The 15,675-nt window shown below is 42.3% G+C and overlaps 1 protein-coding gene across 1 annotated transcript in view; it reads right to left on the bottom strand.

Annotated features, from left to right (window-relative positions):
- LOC119950879 (exocyst complex component 6-like) overlaps positions 1-15,675 on the bottom strand; it is a 232,849-nt gene that overhangs the window by 25,659 nt on the left and 191,515 nt on the right.

Genomic DNA, 15,675 nt, shown 5'->3' with positions numbered 1-15,675 from the left:
CAGGGGGAACCAGATTGTGATCTTGCTTTCAAGCTGTGTGGGCAGCACAGTGGTGCAGTGGGTAGCATTGCTGCCTCACGGCGCTGAGGTCCCAGGTTCGATCTTGGCTCTAGGTCACTGTCCGGGTGGAGTTTGCACATTCTCCCCGTGTTTGCGTGGGTTTCGCCAGCACAACCCAAAGATGTGCAAGGTAGGTGAATTGGCCACGCTAAATTACCCCTTAATTGGAATAAATGAATTGGGTACTAAATTTATAAAAAAACAAAACAAAAAAAATGCGGATGACTCAGTTACACGTTGGGAAGCATGTTTATGCAAAACCCACCATTGAGATTATGCTTGTTTCAATAGCTTAGGGTTATAATAATGAAAATGCTACCTTGACACAAACAGCCTATTTATGGTACTTGGGTTTATTTCACTTCTGCAACATGTGAATTCAGTTGAAAAAGGTTAAAAACTGACTCAAGGAAACAAGAATTTACCAATTCAACCTAGAATATTTCTGCAGTGATCTAGTTCCTGCTTCCAATAACTCAGATACAACTGCCAAGCTGCTTTTAAAAAAAAAATTAGAATATTTTATTTATTGAACTGTCAACAGTAACAAAGATTTGAAAATCAACTACGTAACATTCCACATATCACCCTAAACATTAAACAAGAAGGAAACTTCACCATTCGACAGCGATACCAATACAAAGCAATATCAGCTCACTTTCACAATAAAAACCAAACACACGGTCTCACTCTACACAGGTTCCTCAACAGAAACGGAGCATAAGCCCGAGAGTGTGTTACCATGTCCAAGGATCATCAGATCCATGGATCCCACATTTCACTTCGCTCGGAATATCCAGCTCAAGCATTTTATTGACATTTGGAGGAAGTGTTACAATGAAGAGAAAATACTGTCTTAAAACGTCTGCATATTCTGTCACATTCTTAAATCTTGAGTTTAAGGAGGATCAATGAATTCTTTTTTCAAAAAATGTATTTTGAGATGTGGGCATCACTGCCTGGGCCAGCATTTATTGCCCATCCTTGATCACCCATTTCAGAGGGCATTACAAGATTCAACCACATTGCTGTGAATCTGGAGTCAGATGTAGGCCAGACCAGGTAAGGAAGGCAGATTTCTTTCCATAAGGGCGTTCGTGAACCAGATGTGTTTTTGCAACAAATCAACAATTTTGTATACATTTTTTTTTTTTTTAAATGCCAGGTTTTTCCCGAATTCAAATTTTGCCATCTGCCAAGGTGGGATTCGGACCCAGGACCACAGAACATTGCCCTGGGTATTTGGTCCAGTGGCACCGCCCCCCACCCCCACCCCACCACTTCTCACTAAAATAACTGTTTTTCCAATTCAACTCACTGGGTTTGTAGTATTTATGGCACAGGCAATCATTCGCATCCATATCCCATTCGGTCACAATTCAGACAATTTCACATTCCTCTTCTCCTGCTGCACACACCTCCACCATGCCCCTACCAAACTGTCTAAATGCATTGTGATCTGCCAAATGTGCAGCACGGTAGCACAGTGGTTAGCACTGCTCCCTCACAGCTTCAGGTACCAGGGTTCAATTCCAGCTTCAGGTGACTATGTCTGTGTGGAGCTTGCACTTTCTCCCCATGTCAGCATGTGATTCTTCCGGTTCCTCTGGTTTCCTCCCAGTCCAAACATGTGCAGGTTAGGTGGATTAGCCATGCTATATTGCCCCTTAGTGGCCAAAAGGTTAGGTGGGGTTACTGGGATAGGGTGGAGGCATGAGCTTAAGAAGGGTGCTCTTTCCAAGGGCCTATGCAGACCCGATGGGCCGAATGGCCTCCTTCTTCACAGAATCATTGGACAGACTTAACGTTCTGCTGTATGAGACATGAAAGCTTTATTACTTAATAATGTTGAATTGTGCAACAAAAAACTAATATGATGGAGTTTGGGTTGGCAGAGGAAGGTAGGAAAGAGTTCCGGTCGATGCAGGTATGGGACTTTCCGAGGAAGGTCTTCCTGACCAATCCAATAGCGCCTGCCTCTTCGTTGCTGGAGGCGGTGCAGTCAGCTGGGGCGTTGGAGAGGGAGTCGTCTCAGCGACTGGAGGAGAAGGGGTCCATGATGGAGGGGGTTAAGGATAAGTGGGAGGATGAGCTGGGGGTGGCACTGGAAGAGGGATTGTGGTGTGAAGTGCTGCGGAGGGTGAATGCCTCGACTTAGTGTGCGAGGCTGGGGTCGATAAGGCTGAAGATAGTGTACAGAGCATACCTGACAAAGTCTAGGATGAGCCGGCTGTTTGAGGGGGTAGAGGATGTCTATGAGGGATGTGGGAGGGGCCCTGTGAACCACATACAGGTGTGTTTTGGAGGACAGTTTTCAGCAGCATTTCGGAGGTTTTAGAATTTAGAACAGTACAGTACAGAACAGGCCCTTCGGCCCTCAATGTTGTGCCGAGCAATGATCACCCTACTCAAACTCACGTATCCACCCTATACCCGTAACCCAACAACTCCCCCTTAACCTTACTTTTTAGGACACTACGGGCAATTTAGCATGGCCAATCCACCTAACCCGCACATCTTTGGACTGTGGGAGGAAACCGGAGCACCCGGAGGAAACCCACGCACACACGGGGAGGACGTGCAGACTCCACACAGACAGTGACCCAGCCGGGAATCGAACCTGGGACCCTGGAGCTGTGAAACATTGATACTAACCACTATGCTACCGTGCTGCCCATGTTGCATGTTGATGTGGAGCCCGGTCCCCTGGAAGTCATATTCAGGGTGGCAGACCAGCTGCAGTTGCAGACAGGTACGGGGTCAGGTGTTTTAGATTTTGCCTTACTGATTGCCCGCATGCAGGTCTTATTGGGGTGAGGTTTAATGTGGTCGGTGGGTTTGTTATTGTTGTAAAATGCAATGTTCAAAATTTGGAATAAAAATGCAAGAAAAGGTTGGGTGGATTGCAGCTAAGGTTATTAAAAGATTACTAGTTATGAAATGGGAAGGCGTTTACAATTTTTGTTTCTTTCATAGTTTGGTTCCTTCTTGAAAACAAAATGAAACATACTTAAGCGGAGACAGAAATCATTGTCATCATAACCTGAAAATTGACGATACTCAACTACCCTTAATATTACAGCTCTAGTAGGCCTTTCGATTTGTAAGGTGATTACCTTGATTCTGCTCCTTATCCAGAAGCCCAAACATGTTTATCTAATGCACGTACACAGAAGAGTGCCATCAAATCCATACTGAGAGTTTATAATTGGAGAAACTAAAGAATGCTTCAGCAAGTAGGTTTTAAATACAAAGATTAAAGTTAATAATTTTACATAATTTAAGTCTAGAACAGGTTTAAAATTTGCAATAGAAAGGGTTTCTACACTAGCTGACTCGCAAGGCTCCAGGTTTAAGTCACACGGAGCACAAAACTCAGATTGGCATTCAGTGCAGTACTGTCTTGACACCCAAGACATTAAATCAAGGCCCCCATCTGCCTGGTTGGATGGATGTACAAGATACCATGTTTCAATTCTGAAGAGGTAGTTGGTCCTCCCCCCCCCCCCCCCCCCCCCCCCAACCCCGCTACTGTCCAGGCCAATATCTATCCCTCAATCAATACCACAGAAACAGATTATCTGGTCATTATCACATTGCTGTTGGTGGGAGTTTGCTGTGTGCAAATTGGCTGTCACCCGACTTACATTACAGCAATGGCTACACTTCAAAAGTACTTAATTGGCTGTAAAGCACTTTGAGACATCCGGTAGTTTTGAAAAGCGCTATACAAATGCAAATCTTTTCCTTTTTGATTACTCCATTGTAAACACTGCTCAGGATTTCTAACAGTCAAGGCTAAACACAGGACATGTCTACCAAGCACAGCTGATTAACCCCTAATCATCCAGCTACTCTTGGACCCAATTGTAAGTGTAATTACCTTTTTGTCAGGTACAATTTGCCTGATAAACATGTCAGAACACTTGCTGCTTAGTCTATTTCAACAGATAACTGCTGTCCATCCACAGCCTGCAGGCACAATTACCAAAGAAGACGGCTGTTATAAAGCACATAGAAGCTAATGCACTAAAGGAGGCTGAAAAAAAGAAATCTCCACCTGACCTCTGGATAACCCAAGCAGGAGATTAGCCTATTTCCAAACAAGCAGGCTGTCACACACAGCTTGGCCAATTGCTCCCATTGCCACTGTGCATACAGTTCTTACACAGGCTAATGAGGGCAGACTGTTATGCTATTACTGCATTGCTATTATTTCTATACACTTTCTAAGCCAAGTATTGTAAATGCTTCTCATCAATGCAAAAGCAGAGAGGGGCCCAAAATCTTCGGGAGCACAAAAGGTGAAAAAGTTCAAAAACAGATTTTAATTGGGATGCCTAGGCTACATAATCATGAGAAACTGGAAATAAAAACAGAAAATGTTGGAAAAACGCAGCTGGTCTGGCAGCATCTGTGGAGAGAGAAGCAGAGTTAAAGTTTCGGGTCCAATATAACTCTTCTTCAGAACGGGGGAACTAATTTATATGAGAACCTTTATGTGCAATTACTGATATTGATGTCTTGTATATTAGTCTAATTATTTGCAACACTATTTTCAAAGCTTCAAAAATGTTTTTGAAAAATCACCTGATGGAGACTCCCTTTTACCACATAAATCCAAATAGCATTATTTTCACACTTAGCCTTTCAATTAAGGAGAATTAAGCTCCTTCTTTTATCAGGTGTTGACTGGCTCTCAAACATATTTACTCATCCCTATTAGTACCCATCCCCTCACATTCCCTAGTGAGAACAGCTATCAAGGAAATGAATGTAAACTCGTAACACTGTTACACACACAACAAAGCTCACACTTCCGGAAATGGCAGCAATTTATTACCAGCTCAATGACCAACCTACAAAAATTACCTATACTTCACGGGTTTGCGTCACATACCAAAAATCCAACAAAATCCTTGACTGTTTTTGTTAAACCTTCATTCACTTTGATCAGAGGTGCAAACAGCCTCTCTGAGGGATATGAAAGCCACCTGCTGTGGTTGGCAGGGCAGCTGCTAATTGGTAAATTCTTCAGAACTTTCCTAACAGATCCCAGGTTTTTACAGGAAAGTAAAAACAAAAGCACTGAGTGTCACACAATGAAAGCCAGCTCACGGGGGACCATGCATCAAAGGAAAATAAAACTGCTGTGTGCTCAAAACCAGCAGCACACAACTCTCAAAATGGTGCACCTAAAAATCTGGAATTAAAATTTACTTGACAAAAATGACAAACTGATCACATTAGTTTCAGAGGCCAAAATCAATACTGCTAAATATGCCGGCGTCTCCACATCATGGCTAAATACAAAGGTAATGCTGCTTTACGAATTACCTATACTTCACATGCTGACACTATGTGAGGAACGAAATTCCCATAAATTTTGGCAGCTGGAACAGAGCGGTTTGTTACTTTTCTGAGGAAGAAGGTCTGGTTATTTGGGTTCATACTAATCCTGCTCAATCTTCATTTCTCCCCCCAGGCAGCATACTTTCCAAAACTAGACCCTTAGGCTATAGCACTGTGGGAAGTCCGGTCTCGTTATATTCAGAACTAAGCCCAACGGCACCAATGGTGTTCTAATCTCAGACACACCCATATAACCCAGGCCTGAGGGCAAAAAAAAAATCCTAACTGTGGGAACTGCACATCTCAGCAAGTTATCCTCACGGTGGACATGAACTAGTAGATTAGAAAATCCTACAGGATATGTAAAACACAAACTGAATCAAAAGTCCGTCAATATCTTAGCACATTTTCCATGAGATAAATATCCTTATCTGCAACAGCAGGCTTCCAAGATATTTTCCCATCATGGAAACATATACAAAACGGTCAGGACATTATTTTACGTGATAACAACTGTGCCATTATGCGCCTGTATTTGTGGTGATGCAAAGCTGTTTCAGAAAAGTAGCATTGTGATGTGAACCAGACTGGTAATGTGAACTCTAAGCAATCATACTAGGAGGTGCAAGACTATCTCAAACAGCTGGGACTTTGTACAGGTGCATTATAACCCAAGCCCACTGTAAAGGTGATTATAAACATGCTTTTGAATGATTTTAATGTGAGCAAAGAATACAGTGCAAGGGTCCTTCCTGTTTCTTCCCTTATTTCCCCTTTATTTTATTTTTTTGTTACTTATTTTGCTCCCTGGATGATTAATGGACTGTATCTTTAAGACAAGCAGGATTAATAGACATGTTTCTTTCAGGCAAGCAGCTGAATTCAGAAGTTATGGGAGAGAAGTCTGCTAATTTCACTTGTTTTCAACAGGAGACTGCAGACCTTTTAGCATCAGAAAGAGAAATGGGATGCGACTCAGTTTGACTGATTGGTTGGTGGCCAATGAATTGGCCCAAAAAGCTGTACTGTGCCCGGTAACAAGTGGTGATTGGATCTTATCCCACTGGAATGATTTTCAGAGCCCCAAGGAGTTTCAGTTTGATCATGGCAGCACAGAGAAAGTTCCTGATGTGCTCTCCCCTCCATTTTTTTTATACAGAAAAGCTGTGTGGGTTGTATGTCTGAACTGGCAGAGTACCTGGATGAATCTACTTACAGGGAAACCATTGCAGGCAGAAAACAAAGACAGGAACCTCCTATCACTCTCCAGAAAAACTGAGTGTTGTATTTCTGAGTGTTGTATTTCTGTAACTACAGAGGCCTGCAAGATTCCACAATAAAAACTACAAACTGAAAGCAAGGTTTGATATATACACACATACATATATATGAGGGTGGGGGGCAAGTTAAAGTGGGGAATTAGGAATTAGATAGTAGTTAACAAGTTGTATTTGCTGCATATTTCATTATAGATCTTATTATAAATAAACAGTAATTATGTTTACATTTAAAAATCTGATGACTCCAATTATTGGGCATGGCACAGTGACACAGTGGTTAGCACTGCTGCCTCATGGTACTGACGTTTCGGGTTCAATCCCGGCCTTGGGTCACTGTCCGTGTGGAGTTTGCACATTCTCCCAGGGTCTGCATGGGTCTCACCCCTGCAAACCAAAGATGTGCAGGGTAGGTGGATTGCCCAGGCTAAATTGCCCCTTAATTGGAAAATAATGAATTGGTCATCAAGGGCCAAAGACTTTGTGTATTTTGTTTAAGGATTATTGGTTAATTCACTTGTGTTGTGACTCTGGATCAAATGGGGCTGGAATTGGCAGTGTACTAGCACAGGGTGGCGTAACAGCAGGAACATTAAAAATTAACCAGCCACAGGAGCAGTACAGTATGCATGTATGTCAGAGATACAGTCTGAGACCAACAGCAGCACTATAATGCACCATTGCTACAATTACTATATCAGATGCCAGGGTACTAGATAATAACTTTAGTACATGTTAACCTGAAGAAGAAAACTTGGCAAAATTATAAAAAGCTTCCCATTTCATTGCACATGTATTGTTAAAAAACTCACACCACATTTTCAATTAATGCCTTTTCTCTGTTTTTGGGATCAACCTTCCAGCGTCTCATCCCATTTGCAAAGGACCGTCTTGAAAAAGGCAACATAATCTGCACACAGGGGTATTAATTAACTCGGCTGCTTACTTGATCCTGGATTTTGCATCGAGTAGCATAAACCCTCTATAGGGAAATGTTGATTGGATTTGATGTCATTCTTTCCAGCTGGGAAATCCGTTCCCTTTTGCTGGCATGAGCAGGGTGTTTTGACTGGGATAATGAGCAAGAGATCAAAGAGAATATTTCTTAAAATTGCAAACATTATGTATATATGATTAAAACAAAAACACTGGCACGATGTATGTAGATAGCTGCATGGTTTCTTTCATTTTTATTTGAATTAAAAGGATTTTTGAGCTGTCCATAATTATCCACTTCCTTTATTCCGCAAAGTTTTCTTTGATTTCACTTGTAATCACTTAAAATCCATCAATTAAGTTGTTAGGGCAAATTCATTTCTGGTCTGAACAAAAGATCATCTAGGTTTGTCGAGATTGAATGTCTACATAACTTGTATTTATTTATATCAGTATGACAATATATGAAATACATTTGGCAGATAAAAATACAGATACCTGTATACATTAAAAGCAAGTTGTGTAACCGCGCTGGTCAAGGCAGCAAGTGTCAACTGGATATTCTACTATGGAGGCCATCCCAACCAAAATTTGGTTCTATCTTCATCCAACACCCAATAATAACTTGTATTTACATGGCATCCTTAACATTAGAGGTGTTTCACAGGAGCATTGTAAAACAAAATCGAACTACAATGATATTAGGGCAGATGATCAAAAGTTTGGTCAAAGAAGTTAAAAGGAGGAAAGAAAGGTAGCAAGGCATAGAGTTTTATTGGGTGAATTCCAGAGCTCAGCCCTATTTAGGTGCTAAGTTACCAATGGGTTAAAATTGGGATTGCTCTCGAAGATTGATCAGCAAACTGCAGCTACCTTATAAAATTGTGGAGGTGCAGAACATTAGAGATTGAAAGGGGCAAGGCCATGGAGGGATTTGAAAACCAAATTGTGGGGCTGGATGCTCCATTGGTGGGATCGTCCGCTTCACTGGCAGCGCACTCACGCCCGCGGATTTCCAAATGGCGTGGTGCTGCCCAAAATGGGAAACTCCATTGGATGACTGCCGGGAAGGAGAATCCTGCTGCTGGCGGGGGCGTGCCACTCCAGAAAATGGGTGCGCCAGGATGGAGAATCCCGCTCTTGGATTTTAAAATTGAGGCATTGTTGAAACCGGAGTCAGTGTATGTCAATGAACACATAGGTATGATGGGTGAATCAGACTTGGTGCAAATTAGGACACAGGCTGAATTTAAGAAAGCTTCAAGTTTACAGAGGGAAGTATGTCAGAAGAGACATGTCAACAGGTAGAAAAAACATGAATGAGGATTTCAGTAGCAGATGAATAGAAGCGGGATGCAGTCAGGCATCCTCTAACGCATCTGGACTGCAAATGAGGTCAGTGGATAATAAAGATTGGAAATTCTGATCAATTGTCTTCTCCATAGTAATGTTGTAGTCCCTTTATTTTTATCAAGTAAGGGCAGCACGGTGGCGTAATGGTTTAGCCCTGCTGTCTCACGGCACCGAGGTTCCAGGTTCGATTCCAGCTCTGGGTCACTGTCCGTGTGGAGTTTGCACATTCTCCCAGTGTTTGCGTGGGTTTCGCACCCACAACCCAAAAATGTGCAGGCGAGGTGGATTGACCACGCTAAATTGCTCCTTAATTGGAAAAAGTGAATTGGGTACTCTAAATTTAAAAAAAAGTTTATCAAGTATGAATGATTAGGATTTCAGTCCTTGCACAATAAAACTCAGAACGTACTTAAAAGGCCAGTTACATTCTTTTATAAAGCATGAGGATTAATACTGACAAGATCATTGCAAATGTCACCCCTCAATGAAGGCATCCGAGAAAATCTTTGGAGCATAAAGATGTGTTTGAAATCTGTTGGGCAGACTGCATCTTCCCATCCACTTCGCAAAGATATGCTGTTTATTTTAAAGGATGCAGGCTTGAGAATAAAGAATGGACGGCCTGCAAAGTCCCCATATCTGATAAAGTAAATTTGTCGACTCCATTTAATGGGCTTTTCCTGTGAAGAACATATTCTGAAGTCAGAGTTGTTGAAGGAAGAGTGAGTGCAGCAGTCAGTGACTACTTTGAATAGTGGGTTCGCCAAGATTTTCAGGCGCAAGGGGCAACATTTAAATTAAATTTAAACAAATAGCAGGCATTTGGGATGGAGGAAAACTTATCTCGCCCACAAAGGCTCCTTTCGCTCATTTTGTGATCTTGAAAGGCAATGCTATTATGGATCGCATCGTCTCAAATTTTTCAATCAGGAAGCTTGGGCACAGAGAAGAAAAGTATTTAAAAGAAGAGAACAAGCCAGAGCTCCTGGAAGAGAAAACAAACAATGCCTAACATCCCAGTAGTAGCTTTTGGCTTAGTGTATGGAAGCAAGGTTTGAGGGTGAATGAAATCTTATTGGCCTGGGAGCAGCATTTAAGCATTCAGTTAGTCTTGATCTCCTAGAAGGTTAATTGGACAAGTGTGGTTCGGCAACACAGAAGATTAGCATTCATTTGGTATAGAAAATTTATTTATCTGGGTCATAAACAATTGACCAAGGGTCCGATCAACTTGAAAGGCAAAAGCAAAAAAAAGTGTTACAAATATTATGGGATTGCAATATTTCATAACAGGAGAGAATACCAACTTTAATTAAATCTAAATGCTATGTTTAGTGTTAATTTATGTACACTTTGCTAACTTAAATGCATTAAAAGCCTTTTATATTTCTAGTGATTCTAAAAATTATCAAAGCCTTAGCGCTTGTTGTCCTAACATTGTCAAAGTCTACTATTTCCACAAATTTTAATTTAAATTCAAACCGTCATTCGGAACTTGAATGTCTCAAAACCTAATAACCAGTGTTCGTTATATTAGATTTTTTTCAAACAGTGAAATACCTTCTATTCTTCAAAATCAGTATTCGTAATTTAAACATGCATGTTCAACAGAAATTGCATTGTGTTCAGGGCTGTAATTAATTGGAGGGATTTTGATGATATAAACAGAGGAAACATTGACCAATTTGATCAATATTCCAAATTTTACAACAGAATTTCAGTCAAATAGGTTATGTTCCTGCATAGCTACAACTACATCCAAATAATTGTAATAGCAGCAAGTAATCAGCAAAAACGATTGGTGCCGAGGTGGAGATGGTTGACAGCTTCAAATTCCTAGGTGTACACATCACCAACAATTTGTCCTGGTCCACCCACGTTGACACTACAACCAAGAAAGCACAACAGCGCCTATACTTCCTCAGGAAACTATGGATATTCAGCACGTCCACATTGACTCTTACAAACTTTTACAAATGCACCACAGAAACCTGCATCACAGCCTGATATGGCAACTGCTCAGCCCAAGACCATAAGAAAGTACAGAGAGTCATGAACACAGTCAAGTCTATCACACGAACCCGCCTCCAATCTATTGACTCTGTCTGTACTTGGGAAAGGAGGCAGCATAATCAAAAATCACTCCCACCCGGCTTACTCACTCTTCCAACTTCTTCCATTAGGCAGGAGATACAAAAGCCGGAGAACACACATCAACAGATTCAAAAACAGCTTCTTCCCGGCTGTTACCAGACTCCTAATTTTTTCGAAATAAATTTAGAGTACCCAATTAATTTTTTCCAATTAAGGGGGAATTTAGCGTGGCCAATCCACCTACCCAGCACATCTTTGGGTTGTGGGGGTAAAACCCACGGAAACACGAGGTGAATGTGCAAACTCCACACGGACAGTGACTCAGGGCCGGGATCGAACTGGGACTTCAGTGCCGTGAGGCAGCAGTGCTAACCACTGTGCCGCCGTGCTGACCCCCCCCCCCCCCCCAGACTCCTAAATAATCCTATTATGGACTCATCTGATCTCTTCACACATCTTCTCTAATAAGTAGTACTGCACTTCTGTTTGCTTCACCCAATGCCTGTGTCTATGTATTTACATTGTGTATTTATGTACGTCATGTACTTTGTCCACCCTATGTTTTTTTCATGTATGGAATGATCTGTCTGAACTGTACACAGACAATACTTTTCACTGTACCTATAAACAAATCCAATCAAAATTAAATATTCCACATTCTGAGCCCTTAATTTATACGATTAAAGTACAACCTGGTAAGATTGCTGAATCCCCCACAATCCTGGGGGTTACTATTGATCAGAAACTGAACTGGACTAGCCACATTAATACTGTGGCTACCAGGACAGGTCAAAAGCTAGGAATCCAACGGTGAGTAACTTACCTCCTGACCCCCAAAGCCTGTCCACCATCTAAAAAGGCACAAGTGTAATGGAATACTTGCCTGGATTAGTGCTGCTCCAACAAAGCTCAAGAAGCTCAACACCATCCAGGAGCTTGATTGCTCCTCCTTCCACAAACATTCAAATCCTCCACCACCGACAAACAGTTGCAGCCTTACCATCTGCAAGATGCATTGCAGTAACTCACCAAGGTTCCTTAGACAGCACCTTCCAAACCCACGACCACTATCATCAAGAAGGACAACCTAGAGGTTCCCCTCCAAGTCACTCACCATCCTGACTTGGAAATATATCGCCGTTTCTTCACTGTAGTTGGGACAAAATCCTGGAACTCCGTGCCTACACCTGAAGGACTGCAGCGGTTCAAGAGGGTAACTCACCACCACTTTCTGAAGGGCAACTAGGGATGGGCAATAAATGCTAGCCTAACTAGAGACGCCCACATCCTGTAAATCATTAAAAAAAAAAAATTGTATGTGCCAATGATAATTCTACAGCCTTTTATATAATAACAACCACCTTTATTATGTTACAAGTAGGTTTACATTAACTGCACTGAAGTTACTGTGAAAATTACCTAGTCGCCTCACTACGGCGTCTGTTCGGGTACACGGAGGAGAATTCAGAATATCCAATTCAGTGAACAAGGTCTCTTTCAGGGCTTATGGGAGGAAACTGGAGCATCTGGAGAGAACCCACGCAGACACAGGGAGAATGTGCAGACTCAGCACAGTGACCTAAGCCGGGAATTTAATCCGGGTCCCTCGTGCTGAGCTATCGTGCCGCCCAGATAGTACGGTACAACCACAACAATAAAAATGTAAAATTTTAGCTGCAAATTGTTTCTTGTTGCGATATTTCAAGATAGCCACAAAGAAGAGTAAAGGCATAACGTAACTTATTCAATGCGCAGAACTTGGGGCATTTCTGACAGTTTTGCCAAGATGCTAAACAATTAAAGTTACTTCTTACAAATCTCTCCAGATGCATACTTCATGCATTAAGTTGTCTAAGTTTTTAATTGGTTCTTGGGAAGTGGGCAACATTTGGATTATTGGTTAGTACCATAATAACTGGGCTACCATATTCAAATTGCCTTTCTACACTAAAGACAATGAACGTGTGGATTAGGGAACAGTATCTTACACGGACCCATGCTAGGGTATAAATAAATGATCTTGACTTAGAAAGCGAAGGTATAGTGCAAACGTTTGCAAAAGACGAGGACTGCATCAAAATACAGGGTGACATTAACAGGTTTCAGAATTGACAGATAAATGACAAATTAAGTAAAAGCCGAAAATATTGGAAAACACTTGAGGATTGGTAGCACGTGCGGAGAGGAACAGATATTCTCCTGTCACAGATGCAAGAGCAAATATATTGCTGGAAATCTGAATTAAATAAAAAATCTGAAAATACTTAGCAGGTCAAGCAACATTTGAGGAAAGTAGTTCTAATGAAAGATCATTGCCCTGAAATGTTGGGCGTGATTCAGCAGCTTCATCGCGCCTGACTTGGGTGTCGGGACGAGGTTGTTGAATCTTGCCTTGACGCTTGAAACATCCCACGAAATTTAACAAATCTAGCAAGATGTCATGATCTGGATCTCACCCTCACTGGTCAGGATTCAGATTGGAATATTTAAATGAGCGATTCACCCGGCACTCCAACGGCTGCGCGTGGGAGACCTAGCCAGGGTGTTGTTTAGTACTGGAGCATTGGTCCATACAAACGTGGACCAGTCAGGATGGCACCTCAGGATGGGGATGATCCACCTCGCATCTGAAATGAAAAATGAAATGAAAATCGCTTATTGTCACGAGTAGGCTTCAATGAAGTTACTGTGAAAAGCCCCTAGTCGCCACATTCCGGCGCCTGTACGGGGAGGCTGGTACGGGAATCGAACCGTGCTGCTGGCCTGCTTGGTCTGCTTTAAAAGCCAGCGATTTAGCCAAGTGAGCTAAACCAACCCCTCCCAGCATCTGGGACGCACACGGCCGTGCCCGAGAGACCTTGCAAGGGTGCTATTTAGTGGACCTGTCATAACGTCTCCAGGATATTGGAGACGCCTGGGTGGTCAGGGACAGAGCAGTACCCAGACACTCCCACTGGCACCCAGCCATCTTGGCATTGCCAGTACCACATGGGCACTGTCAGGGCACCTAGGTGGCACTGCCAGGTGTTTGGGGTGGCTTGCCAGGTAGAGTGGTTGTTACCGGTTGCCTCCCCAAGGCTGGGTGGATGAGAGAGGAGGGGGGGTCATAAAGATAAGGGCACTCCGGTCAAAATGGCAGCCTGCTCGGTGAGGAGCTTTTCCTGAAACTTGCCAGCAGGAAATACTCAAGTGTAGCCTCAGTGGAGAGAATACCCCCAAGGTCAAAAAAACCTTCCCAGTGCCACTGAAGAGCGGGATGTTTCTTTGTGCTGCAGTTGCCGGGAAACTCCTGCTAAATGCACGTTCAGCATACTTTAACTCAGGTTGGTTGAATCTTCTCCATTAATTCTGCTTCTGTCCCTCTGATTGATGCTTCTAAAAGCCCATGCACTTGGTTTAACTTGGTTGTGTCGTTGTGCGCTAAAAATGTTCTAGATTTGCCTATATAAATGTCGTGATATTTTAGTACATTAACAACATCATATTAACGCGGCGACAAAATAGAAGATACTTTTGATCATGATCTTTCTAAAACAGTAGTTTCAAACCTTTTCCTTTATGGGGACTATAGATCATCACCATAAGCTTTCACGGACCACCACGTACAAAAGCCATTTTAAACATTTTTGTTTTACACAGCCGATGGGAGTTGTACTTGTATATTAAAAAGGGCAATAAAAATACAGCTATTTCTAATAGTTTATGATGCACACGCACAAATACATTGCACTTGTCACAGCACATTTACCTGAAGTTGGCCTCCCAGTGGGAACAGACAACGATTATCCCTTAAATGAGAAGGCTGATATTTACAGATGTCAAATGCTGGACGTCAGGTTCCAGGGATGACAGTCACAATTGGAGATCTGGTCCATTCCGATATTTGGTTTTCAATGCGACAAACCTGAAAATCCAGTTTTGCAAAGGTAGGTTGTAGGAAAAGGCACCAGAAACTTTACTGTCTTGTGGGACAGTTCTGGGTATTCGGTCAGTCAGGTATTTCTGAGAGAATTACAGCTTTGAAAAGCACCGTCACAGGACAGTTCCATAAGGCTGTCCTTTCTTTCTCTCTCCCCCTTTCTCTCCTTCTCTCTTGCTCTCTCTCTCCCTCGAGGTCAGGCCTGTGAGAATATCATTAAGGCTCGCAAAGGGATTTTGTATCCAGTTGAACTTCGGGAACAGGGATCTCATGACCACTTTGGAATTAGCGGTTAATTGTATCCAGGCTTGCCCACTGAATTCGCAAATATTTGCGGATGAGATGGGCAGTGATCACCAACTACTTCTGCACACCGAAGTTCGCTAGCTTTCCAGAGGAAAGGTCTTTGGCTAAACACTTTCAAACTTTGAAGGTGCTCTCTGATATCATGCTGCAGATTGGAAGCTGCATTTCTGCTGTGGCCAAAAAAATCTTGACATTTGCAAACGAGTTGTGATTTGGCTGCTCAATCGTTTGGCCCACTGCCTTATTTCCTTGATCATCGCTTCTATTTTGTCTTGCGCATGAAAAATTGTCACAAATATTTCCTGAAAACTCAGCCGACTTTTATTTGCCAGATATGCCAATTTGACAAGTAGCTGAAAGCGTCGAGTGTTCAAATTT

The sequence above is a fragment of the Scyliorhinus canicula genome, chromosome 16 (assembly GCF_902713615.1).
Source record: "Scyliorhinus canicula chromosome 16, sScyCan1.1, whole genome shotgun sequence".
NCBI lineage: Eukaryota > Metazoa > Chordata > Chondrichthyes > Carcharhiniformes > Scyliorhinidae > Scyliorhinus > Scyliorhinus canicula.
Note: the sequence above shows the minus strand (reverse complement) of the source record. Positions and strands in the feature narration are given on the sequence as shown.